The sequence below is a fragment of the Notamacropus eugenii genome, chromosome 3 (genome assembly GCF_028372415.1).
Source record: "Notamacropus eugenii isolate mMacEug1 chromosome 3, mMacEug1.pri_v2, whole genome shotgun sequence".
Lineage (NCBI taxonomy): Eukaryota > Metazoa > Chordata > Mammalia > Diprotodontia > Macropodidae > Notamacropus > Notamacropus eugenii.
The window spans coordinates 13,580,797-13,593,734 of NC_092874.1; positions in this window are offsets into that span (position 1 = coordinate 13,580,797).

Here is a 12,938-nt window from a genome sequence, read left to right on the forward strand (position 1 = left end):
GAAAGGCACTGGCATTATGGGGGATAAGGAAAGGTTTCTCACAGAAGAGAGAATTTTAGCCCAGACTCAAAGGAAGCCAGAAAGTGGAGCTGAGTAAGGAGAGCATTCCTGGCATGGGGTACCTCCAGAGGAAGTGCTTGGAGGTTAGAGATAGACCTTCCTGTGTAAAGGAAAGCATGGAGGACAGAACATAGCAAATAGGGGACTGGGAAGAGGAGGGAACAAGGTATGAGTGGACTAGGAATATAAGAGCATGGCAGCTTGTACAGGGCTTTGAATGTTAAAACAGAGGACTTTGTATTTGATCCCAGAGGTGAGAGGGAGATTGAATAGTGGTGTGACATGGTCAGATCTGGAGTTTAGGAAGATCACTTTGGGTGCTGAGTAGAGCAGGCAGAGACCTGACCAGGCAGACTCACCTGCAGGCTATCACACGTAGGTGATCACAATGGTGGTCATTTTCAAAGGAGAGAAGGGGGGATACCAAAGACATTTAGGTAAAATCAACAGGACCAGGCAACAGATGGGATAATGGAGTTGAGAGAGAGTAATGACGCCAGCCATGGCTGGGAGGAGACTCGAGGAGCGTCATCCATTTCCCTTGGCCATTGGAGAGGAGGTGGTTTATGGGTGTGGAATATTGTGTACATTGTCAGATGTGGCTAATGTGTTGTGTGCTTTTGCTTAGCGCTTTCTTCCTTTGTTATAAGAAAAGACTCGGTTGTGATTGGGTAGAGTGTATTTAGAAATGTCTGAGTTGTAGGAACAAGAGACAGATAAAATGAAGAGAAAAGAGGAGAGAAAAGGGAAAAGAAAGAAAAGAAAATTCCAACAGCAAATAGAAGGATTCTGGATTGTCCTTCTTTCATGCTCATGGTCATCTTTAAGGCTGGTCTCTTAGCAACAAGACATACACCCCTGTGTTTATTTTGAAGCACTTATGTGTCAGAGAAAATTGTAAATCTGCCTTTTGGGTGTCCATTTAAGAAGGGTTTAGAGGGGCATCTCTGAAATCTGTAATCACAAAAAGTCTTGGAGCAGAGCAGTTAAAAATATATCTAGAGCTAAGGTTATAACAGATTTGTTGTAACCAGAAATTAAGTTGAGAGTTTTTAAAGGATCTGCTACTCCTGAGAAAGTCTATCAAAAATAACATCTCCCTAGCTCAGAATCCTCCTCACCTCAGACCCTTCGAATGCTTGACTTCCTGAAGGCTCAGCCCCTCTGCCTCCTCCTACAGGAAGCTTGCTCTAATGTTTCGATTATTAGTGCTATTTTCTACTACCTTAAAAAGGTTCCACTGACATTGTATTTTTCCAGGAGAAGGTAAACCCTGTGAGGGCAGTGGGATGTTTTCGGTTTGTCTCTTCGCAGAACCTCAAACAGAGCTTATGGCATCCTAGGGACGTAGGTTTCCAGCTGCAGTAGACCTTAGAGGCCAATGAATCCAACCCTCTCATTTTACTGATAAGAAAATTGAAACATGGAGAGGCTGACTTGTGCAATGTCACATAGCTTGGAAGATTAAACCTTGAGTCTCCCTGAATTTGTGCTCGTTTCATTCCCCCTTCCTTATCATCCATTTTAAATATGTTTTGTGTTCCTAAGTAGAAGCCAAATTTATTTGCCGAATAAATTTTATGGCAATCTTGGGTAACAAAGCATATTTCAAAGAAAACTGAGGGAATGTGTTCCAAAAAGAGCACCTAGTGGCATCTCTGTGTCCCAGGTACCACCTCCTACAGGAAGCCCTTCTGGATTCATTATATACCCTCAAACAGCAGAATGCCCTGACATCAGGAACTGTTTTGGTTTTGTGCCTAGTATGTAGTAAGTGTTTAATAAATGACTGGTAATTGACTTGACTTGAATTCGAAACACAGACTAGGATTTAGGTGTCTGGACAAAGGGTTAGATTTCAAATGGGGTCCCTCCTGTCCGGGGAGTCATGCTGATGAATTTGATGTATACTTCAATCAATCAACAAGCCATTTACTAAACTACATACTAGGCATTATGTTAGGCTCTGGGAGATATAAATAGTTATATGTATACATGTTATCTCTTTCAAAAGAATGTAAACTAAGAGGGAGAGATGATTTCATTTTGTATTTGTAGACCCTCCCCGCTAACAGCCAGGACAATATCTGGTACACAAAAGCCGCTTAACAAATGCTTGTTGATTGATTGGCCTGTAATATACTGGCCAACTCTGTTGAATCTTTGATTTGGGGATTGTCTTGAAGCCCAGCTCCTTTTCAATAAAGGGCTGTGTGGGATCTCAGCCAGCATTTCTTTTGGCTTTGCTAATCTGAACTCCCAGAGAGCAAAAAGGAAATATTATCCTTTTACTATGTTCCTAATGTTTTAGATAGAAGCAGCTAAGTGGTTCAGTGGATAGAGGACGAGTGCAGGAGTCAGGAGGACCTAAGTTCAAATCTCACCTCAGACACTTGACCCCAAGTCACTTAACCCCAACTGCCTCATCCTGGGTCATCTCCAGTCATCCTGATGAATATCTGGTCACTGAATTGAGATGGCTCTGGAGGAGAAGTGAGGGTGGTGACCTGCACACCCCTCCCTCACTCAAAACAAAATCAAGAGTAAGTCATGTCATTATTTCTCTGATGACATGGTCTTCTTCGGCAACAAAGGATGAACACACAATTGTTTTAGATATCAGCTTTCTCTGAGCCATTTTTCTCCATTTTTGTCATTCAAAGATCATTTTCTTTGATAAGGGGGAAAAATAGAAAAATGAGAAATAAATGACACCTGTAGATAATTGCTATTCACATGTGATCTTGACTGGATGAGATCTGAGATCTTTTCCAACCTTGATGTTTGAGGATTCATTTTTATGAGACCACAGAGACAGCATCAGTCCAGGTTCATGTCAAAGAAACAGTTTCATGAAAATTACATACTAATATGTCAATCTCATATCATCTCCCACCTGTCTTACGATTTCTTTTTTATTTTGATTTTCATTTGTTACCCATAAACAAAGCACATCACCCTGTGAAAGAGTGAATCTTTGGAGGAAAATAATCCCACTGGTGAAAGATACAATCTGTTTCTGTCTTTACTTACTAGAATTTAGTGAATTAAATCTTCCAAAAATGTAAATTAAAATGCAAAAATTTTACTTGACAAATGGAGGCTGCGTTATTGTCATCTTTTGAATAATTATGTGATTGGGAATGTCTATATCAGATGTAACTAATTTTCAAATAAACCATTTATGTGCACATTTAAATAATTTATATCTGCAATTCACAAATTCTCATTATCAATAACAGAACTTGAAGTCAATGCTCAAGTCTGTTTCAAGAACAAGACTCTATGTTGAAAGGTATTGTCCAATAGACAAGTGAGAAAAGCATATGAACATATAGTTTTCCAAAGAACTGCAGACTATTAATACTAATCTGCAAATCAAAACCCCAAGTTTTCACCTTCTACTTGACAAAGCAGTAAAAATGATACAAATTGAGAATAGGGGTGAGGTTGAGGAAAGGCAGAGGCACACTGATAGATTGTTGGGAAAGCTCTGAATTGGTCTGATCATTCTAGAAAGCAACTGTGAATTAGGCTTTAAAAATGACTAAAATGTGCATACTCTTTTACTCAGATTTCAGAAGCCAAAGACAGAATGAAAGCTCCAATGTACATTGTAGTGTTTGTATCGGCATTTTTTTTGTCATAGCCAAGAACTACAAATAAAGTAACTACCCTTGATTTGGGGAATCACTAAATAATTTGTAGTATAACAATGTGAGGCAATCTGTTGAGCTTTAAGAAACATGAACAAGAAGAATAAAGAGACCTAGGGAAAGCTTTTACCAATCGAACCAAAGTGAAGTAAACAGATCCAGGAGAAAGGTACACAACGACTACAACACCACCAATAGAAACAAACAACCAGAGCAACAGCAAAAATGGAAACCAGACATTGGGTAATTATAATGATGGAGCTTGGCCCCAGAGAAGAGGTATGAGAATGAAACCCTCTCCCTTCTTTGCAGAGGTAACTATGGATGTGGAAAATGATCTCTTCCATCGAATTTAATTGATGTGTTGGTTAGTTTTGTTTAACTGCCTTTTCCCTATCTCACTCCCTTTTATTTTAATTCTCTGTTCTAACAGATGGTTCTATTAGAAGGAGAACCAAAGGGAAGGATATATTGGGAAGTAAAAATAATATGAAAATAAAAGACATTAAGAAAAGTTGTTTTCTGTGTGGTTTTCTTTTAAGTTAGAGTTTTAGATGAGCAGGGTAATCATGAGGTGGAGATAAAGTCACATACAAATAGACAGATATGGTAAAAATAAATAAAAAATCTGGGCAAGGCAAAATAGAAGAATGACACAGTATGGAGGAGATTCTACTTAAGTAAATAATAATCAGGAAAAAATACAGGTCGTCCTTTTAATTGAAAATATTTTTATAACCTTTGTCTACTTTCCTGACTTAGCAATTATAATTTAGTGAAAGAAGTTTAATCTTTCTTTGATGATTCAGGATCTTGAGGACCTTGGACCCATCACTTTGAGTGTCAGCTTTTGTTATGTCATTCTTTAGATGCAGAACTGAGTCACAGGGAAAAGTTAGATAGAGATGACCCTGAGAAATAACCTAAAAGTCATTTGAGGTTGATATATCAGAAAAAAAAAACTTGTTTTTATGTAATGTACAACTTTCTTCTAAACAAAAGCGAACCAGAGATGGGGGAGAAGAGGGAGGCCTCCAATGATGGTTTTGCATAATTGAATCATGATAAATCAAAATTCTGCTACTAATGCAACCTCAGAAATAGTCAGGATTGTTGCAAAGCTCAAATGAGATAAATTATTTATAGCACCATGCAACCACTAAAAATCTACCATTATTCCTCATAATTATGGCTTCCTAATTGTTTTCTCTGCCTCATGTCTCTCTGCTTCCCAACCTATCCCCTATAGCTGGCAAAACAGATTTTTCTAAAGCATAGATCTTACCGTGCCACTCTCCTCAATAAACTCCAGTGGTTCCCTATTACCTCTAGGAGCAAATATAAAGCCCTCCATCACCAGGCACTTTCCTACCTTTCCAGTCTTCTTACACACTACTCTTCTCCAAGCACACCAGTGCCCAGTCCTGCTGTCTGGTTGAATATTCCTTAAGACAATGTTTGATATCCCACTGCTGTGACTTTGCACTGACTGGCCATCTGGAATCTGGAATGCTCTCCCTACTCTCTATGCCTCAACATCTGTGTATTCTTTTAAAACTAGGCTCTTGCCCCATCAGTGGCTTCCTAACTGTCATCCACCAAATAAAGCTGAAGCCCCTTTGCCTATTATGCAAGACCCTTTCATCTGTAAGTGAATCATTTCACAAGTGTTTATTGGATCTCTACTAAAAGTCATACTCTGTGCTAGGCACTGGGGATAAGACAATAAATAAAATAACCCCTACTCACAAGGAGTTCTCATAATCAGAGTGATTCTTTTGCACAAAACCCCATTCATGGGTACCTATTGCCTCCCAAAGAAAGTTTACATTCCTTTTCCTGACTTTTAGAAACCTCAGATCAATCGATAAGCATTTATCAAATACTTACACCACCCTCCAGCCCAATCTCTGTACACTATGTCCTTAAGGCAAGATGAGGTCAATAAGGCCTCTCCTCTTTCCTTTGTGACCCCTCAAGTCCTTCCTCCCCAACTGGCTATATCCCTCTTGGCTATCAACCTGATCACCACCAAGCACATCCCTCAGCGCTTTCTCTCCAGTGCCTCCAATGGGCAAGACACACAGAGAGCGCCAATATCTTGACCCTCCCTCCAGTGCCAGAGACCTTGGTCCTCTGGCACAAGGCTCAAGTGATGATCAGCTATCACACATTCCATGTTGACCCTGACATAATGACACCATTTTGGTCCTCTTCAATCACAAAGGACAACAACCAATCTCGAGAGTCTTCTGTGGAATTCTCCTACCAGTTGTCACATATTCTAAGTATGAAGAACAAATTTCAGCCCAAATAATCCCAATTTTAAGGGGATACTCTAAGGAACCTCACAGAGTTAGAAGAACTAATGACAAGTTACCTGTCGAGTTCAGAAGAGATATCTCTAGAAGGGGAGTTAATGGGTCCAGTTCAGCATTTTAATTTGTCAACTGGTTCTCACTCCTCAGGACTTCTCATTCTTATAGTTATTGACTTAAAATATTCATCTTTAGCATAAGATCTTGGGAAGGAAGATTTTTCCTTTACAATTCTTACAAATGGTTTGGGAAAGAAGTAGATTTTTTTTTTTTGAAGTGCAATGTTAACAACATGCAGATTACAGCAGGAGAGCAGCTTCAAGGAAAGGATGCAGGTAGCCAAGCCAGGAGGTAAGTGACATAGTTTGTTCCACTAATTCATAGGAATTACACCTGTCATCACCATAGCTTTCATCTGTCTTAGTGGGATGCAAAACAGCTTTCACATCAAGGGGAGTCGAGATTCGGAGCCATTTTGTTTTGGCCAAATAAAGTCATATTCTGTCTCCTATCCTGAGCAGGCCCCACCAGAGTATGGTATTGACTTCTAGGGGCCACCATCTATGAAAGATACCACTAAGCTACAGAGTGTCCCAAGGAGGACAACCAGGATGGTGAAGAACATTGAAACTATGGCATATGAGGATCCATTTAGGGAACTGACAGGTCTGGAGAATGGAGGACTCAGAGAGGGTAGCAGCTGAGGGGTGGACAAAGCAGCATGAAAGCCATCTTCAAGTTTTTGAAGGGTTTTCAGAGAAAGAATTTGTCTTATTGGCTTTAGAAGGCAAAGATGTTGTAAAGAGACAATTTTGAGCGTAACATCAGGAAAAATTTTTCCAGTCTATGACAACTGAGTCAAATGAGCAGACTGAGGAGGAGGTGAATTTCCCCCAAACACAGGCAGATACTTGTCAGAGGTCTTATCTTTTAGTGGGGCTCCTTTGGGGGGCAAGTGTTAGACTGGATGACCAGTGATATACTTTCCAACTCTAAAATACTGTAATTCTGTTCTTTCATGGCCATTTTGAAGACCAGACATGACAGAATCTCAGAACAGGGATGGAGACAGAAGGGGATCTAGTCTGACCTATACACAAATGAGAAGTGGTCTAAGTGGCCCAGTAGCTTCATGGTTAGATTTGGAGTCAAGAAGACATGAGTTTGAATCCAACCTCAGATACTTCCTAGCTGTGTGACCCTGGTAGTCACTTAACCCTGGTTTCTTCATCTGTTAAGTAAGCATCCTAACAGCACCTACTTCACAGGGTGGCTGAAGGGATCAAAGGAGCAGACAGGTAAACTTTACAGTGTTTAAGTAAGCACTCGAACCGAGGCTTCTGGGAGGAGGGCCCCATGACTGCTCAAGACAGTTGATTCTCCTTTGATAGAACTTGAATTATTAGAAAGTTTGTGGTGGCATCAAACCATTGACCTCTGTGAACCTTTCTCCGACTCCGCTCGAGATTCTGCTTTCTGGAGCCAAACAGAGCAAGGCTAATCCCTCTTCTACAAACCATCCTTTCAAATGATTGTAAACTCTCAAAATCACCCCATTTCTTCTCCTCTCTGGGTTAAGCATCTCTGGTTCTTTCAGTGGCTATGGCATGGTCTTCAGGCTCTTCATTCCTTTAAGTCTGACCCCTAAAACTGAACCCCAAAGTCCAAATGTGGCCCTTCCAGGGTAAAGGAGAGAGAGACCCTGAATTTCCTAATCTTGGGCATTATACTAAGCTGTTCCTACTGGATAATAAGATTGCTTTAGTTTGGGGGGAGCTCATAACCTATCACTAAAGCCTACTGGTTTTGTCTAGTCACAACTTCACAGCTGATTTTTGGAACCCGAGCATAAAATTTTATTTATTCTGATCAAATTCCATCTTCTTAGATTTATCCCAGTGGTCTCACCTGTCAAAAACCTTTTGGATCTTGACTTGGTTATTCAATGTGTTAGCCATGCCTGCTAGCTTGGTGTCATCTGGACCTTTGATCAGCATGCCTTCTAGACTTTTATCCAAGTCATCAAAGAAAAATGTTCAACATTAAATGATCAAGGGTACTCCTCTAGAGACATTCTTCCCAGTTGATACTGGTCTCCTTGCTGTTCTCCCAACAAGAATCTCCATGAGTTCTCTCTGGCTGCCCCACTTAAGTGAAATTCTCTCCCTCCTCCTCTCTGTCTCCTAGCTTCCCAGATTCCAAGTTCCAGTTAAAATCCCACCTTTTACAGGTAGCCTTTCACAACTCCTTTTAATTCTAGTGTCTTCCCACTATTGATTGTCTCCAAGTTAAACTGTTGATAGCTTGTTTGTGCATAGTTGTTTGCATACTATCTTTCCCTTTAGAGTGGGAGCTCCTTGAGGTCAGGGGCTGACTTTTGCCTTTCTTTGTATCCCCAGAGTTTAGCACAGTGCCTGGCACATAATGGCTGCTTAATAAATACTAGATGACTCATTGACAAAGTAGCAAAATTCATTCTTGTCAACTTGCAATGATAGAAAGAATTTCTTCATCAGGGAATCTCTGTACTCACTAGCTTAGTCCTGTTCCCCAAGTGTCTCATTCTATAGGCAATAACATATTGAGATGACAGAAGTGCAAGACATGAATATGATACATAAAGACATTACTGATGTGTGCAAATCCAGTGGAATTTTTGATGACATTACAGCTCAAAGAACAAGTTAGAGGAGAAAAGAAAGAGGAAAGATAAAATAAGATGGAGACTTCAGAAAACAGCTTTGGAATGGAGTTCATTCTCCAATACCTTTGCAAGTATGAATGGGGCAAAAACTGTTTAAAAGAAGTCTTGATTCCTTAAAAGGAACACTTAGTCTTTTCTGTTTGCATTTAAAAAAAAATACAAAAATGATGTATGATTTCCTTTGAAGAAATCTCAGAGTGGGAACTCCCTTCACTGACACAGATTGCAACTCTAAGCTATTATGACTAGCAGATAAGTCTTCAGGAGTTAAGTGAGACTCATATGGCAAAAGTTCTTGCCCAGTGTCTCACAGCCAGCAACAGCAGTGGCATTAGAACTAGGGTCTTCTCAACTCTTAAGTACGGAATTCCATCAATTAGTCAAGTGTTTCAAGGCTTGGCAAAAGCCAAGCCCTTCATTTATCTGGATGTCAGAAGGCTATGGTAAATAACCAGTAATAAGTTGCATACAAGATATAGTACCAAGGATTATTTGTTGTTGGTCCTTTTCTGAAGAGGACCGATGACGTCAAAGAGTGATGTCTTGACTTATGCACGAGTTGGATTTAAGCAAGGCAGAGCTGCACAAAGTGACCTCGAGGAAATCAGAAATAGAACTGAGACAGCCAGTTAGTGAGAGCAAGGATCGACAGATGCACAGTCCTTGGCCTCTGTTTGTACCTAAAGAATGCTAAAAGTCCTAATGAAAGAACATTTGCACATTAAGCAGATTCTCTGTGAAGGATTTATGGGAGAACAGAGTGACTAATACGGAGAGGCCAGCCTAAGAACAAATATATCGGTAAAAATCACATCAGAGAAGGTGTTTCTGGGTCATGATCCAAACCACTGGAGAGAGTCTGGAAGGTGATGGGTCCATACAAGTGTTTGTCAGTTTCATATTTGTTCTACTGGGGGTCATCTATGCCATTTGTTTTTTCAATAGGATGATAAGCCCCAGCTATCTCTTGACTGTATAGTACCTAACAGAAGACAGCCTGCAGATTGGCATTTGAAAAAAAAAAAAATCAATGTTTTGATGTCAAAAGAGCCAAATGAAGAATCCAGCATGGTGACTCTGCCTTCACAGTTTAGAATGTCTGGGGGAAATATTGGTCAGCTTTTGATTTTAAGGAGTTCCTCCTGATGGGTTATAAAGAGACATTAATCTTTTCCGAGCTCCCTGTGAATAATGCCCTGCACCAGAGCCCACTTTACAAATCATTTCAACCATTAGCACCGAATGGCTCTAACACATCAACAGCCCTGGAGAGTGCATTTGCTTTATTTTAAGGTTGAATATTTATTTTGGATAATGGATTATTAAATAGATATGTATCATTTATCTCGGCAAGTAGTTTTATTGAGGATAATTTCTAGCACATCAACAGCCCTGGCAAATGCATCTATTCCCTTTGGAGGGTTGCTCATTTTATTATGAATGGCCTACTAAGCAGAGAGATGCCAGGCACCGAAAAGCTTGCTTTCAGCAGGACTCTTGATGGCTTACCACTATTGTCTTAGAAATATTTTGTGAATTCCTTATAAAACTCCTTCCTGATGGTCCTCAAACATCACTAATTTTCAAAATCTGGGGAAAACCTGGGAAACTAGTATTCATGAAAAGATGAAAGACCTCCAAAATGTGTCCTCTCGCTTCCTCTCCTCCATTGTTGCATGACCCATTCAAAGAGGTTTCATTTCTTGTCTGAATACTTGACAACATCTGGGACAGTCTCTGTATCTTAGTGCAGAAGTCTTCACAAAATGGAGGAGACACAGGAAAGCTATAGCTCTTTCTCAGCATCTAAGGGGTGGAATTGGAACCCAGGTTTTCCTGATCCTAAGTCTGATTCTATCTATGGATCAGTCAATCAATCGATGTTAGGCCATAGTGGTTGAAAGTTTTACACCATGAAAGACATTTATTTGGATAGAAAGGGGTGGCTATATGTAACTAATAATAAGTTGTGTATGAGAGATAGGATCTCTAAAATGTATACCTGGAAAAGCAGGAAGACATCATTATTTTGTGGCATCTACAGGTCAATAAGCATTTATTAAGTGCCTACTATATGCCAAGGACTGGACGAGGGAAATACAAAAAAAAAGGCAGAATAGTTCTTGCCTTCTAAGAGCTCATATTCAGAGGTGGGAGTCAACATGTAAACAACCATATATAAACACAACAGGGTAAACTGAGGTAAGCTCAGGGCTAAGGCACTAGAACTGAGAAGGATGAGGAAAGGCTTCTTGTTGACAAGGAGATTTTAGCTGTCCTAAAGGAATCCTGAGAAGCCAGGAGGCAGAGCCAAGGCAAGATTTTTTCCAACATGGGGACAACCAGTGAAATCACTGTCAAGATATGGAAGGTCTCATGCAAGGAAGAACGAGGTGGCCAGTGTTGGTAGGTCACAGAACTTTGGGGGGAGGGTCTGGGAAGGTAGAAAGGAACCAGGTTATGAAGGGGTTTCAGGTAGGAGATATTTCATAGAAATTCCGCAAGAGTTTAAAGGAAAAGTGCTCTCTCACATTCCAGTGGCTCTATGATCTCATTGAAGTGGCGTAGAGTAGGGATCCATCCACGCTTGCCATCTTGTGTGACTTCCATCCATGTCCTCCCACTGATGAACCAGGGGACAGAGGGGGTTTACCCAATGTTCCAGGGCCTTCCTTGAGTTTTCTCCACAATCACATTTCTCAATGGAGCATACTGGATTTCCATCCCTTCTCCCCTTTGACTGACTCGCATTCTTTTAGTATTATTATTTATTATTATTATTATCATTACTCCTACTGTCTTAGTATGTCTTGGTATGACCACTCCTTATTGACTGTCCACCACATGGCTCTCCATTGTCCTTTGGGTGGCTGTTCACTTCAGCTGTAAGGAAAGGTTCTTGCTACCATTTCTACTGTCTGTGTTATTGTTTCCAAGTCAAACAGATGAAGCTTCCATCATGAATAATGACTAAGATAGATGAGAATATAGTGATGAGGATGTATCTTGGGAACCCACTCTTGATTAGGATTCCTTGGATTGTTGGGCAATGGCTGAGCTGGGCATCTTTAGCCTCCCAATGTTCATCTTGATGACAAACACTGACGCCAGGCTCTCGCTTAACACTGTCAGATTTTTAATTTCAGTCAGTGTAAACACTGCCAAGTTTTGAAGGTCTGAACCAAGGATATGGACATAATTTTCCAAGTCCCGGCAGCATAATGGCATTGTACCTCCCCTCGACATCAAACCCAGGAAGTCAACAGGAGCAAATCTCTCTCCCTCATCTCCTTGGTGCATAACAATTTTGTCCGCCATCCTTCCTGAGTGTTTGCTGTTGCCCAGGCTGCCCTGTGTTTTGCATACTAGATGGAGGAGATGGATTTTACAACTGATACTGTTTCACCTGTATTTAGTTCCATTGACATGGCAACCCCCCCAGCCAATTGTCCTCATTACACTGCCTCTGTATTTCTCCCCAGTGCTCTTGCACAGGGGGAAGATGGGAGCATGGAGTGTGCTTAGCTGCCAAGCTGAATAGTTCTGTAATGTAGCTTTGCTGCAGCATAAATTAAGCTGTCATTTTTTTGGCGGCGAGTGCAGAGAGGCGATTTTCCTGTACTGTAACATTTGAAACAACCATTTGCTGGCTCTGGGACTGACTGACAGTTCAGTGTGATCCCTTCTCAATGTGTGCACTTGAGAGGCTGCGGCAGCTAGAAGTGGTCTGCATGGAAGGGATTGTCTTTATGAGCAAATCGCTGCAGCAGTCACCCTAATTCAGGAGACACTTCTGGCCTTTTCACACTGCCTTTCACTCAGAGCCCTGAATGACAGCATCAGAGCTTTGGTGGCTCCAGACAGAGTCATGACTCTTTCTCATAAGCTTCAGACATTATACGCTTTCAGATTTTGTGCTGTTCTGACCACTGGACAGTCCTGTCATGGCTTGTGGTCTTTAGACAGGATGGCAATTACACAGAAGGAGCTATTCTCAGGTTTTATTGGTGGAATATGGGAAGGCATGTTCTAAGACAGGGATTCTTAACCTGGGATGCACAGACCTCCCCAAGGAATTTCAGGAGATCCACGAATTTGGAAAGGGAAAATTCCATCTTCATTTTCCCTGACTTCTAGCTGAAATCATACGTTTCCTTTGGTGGTGAATGCAAACAGTAAACCACAGGGGTATTAGCAGTG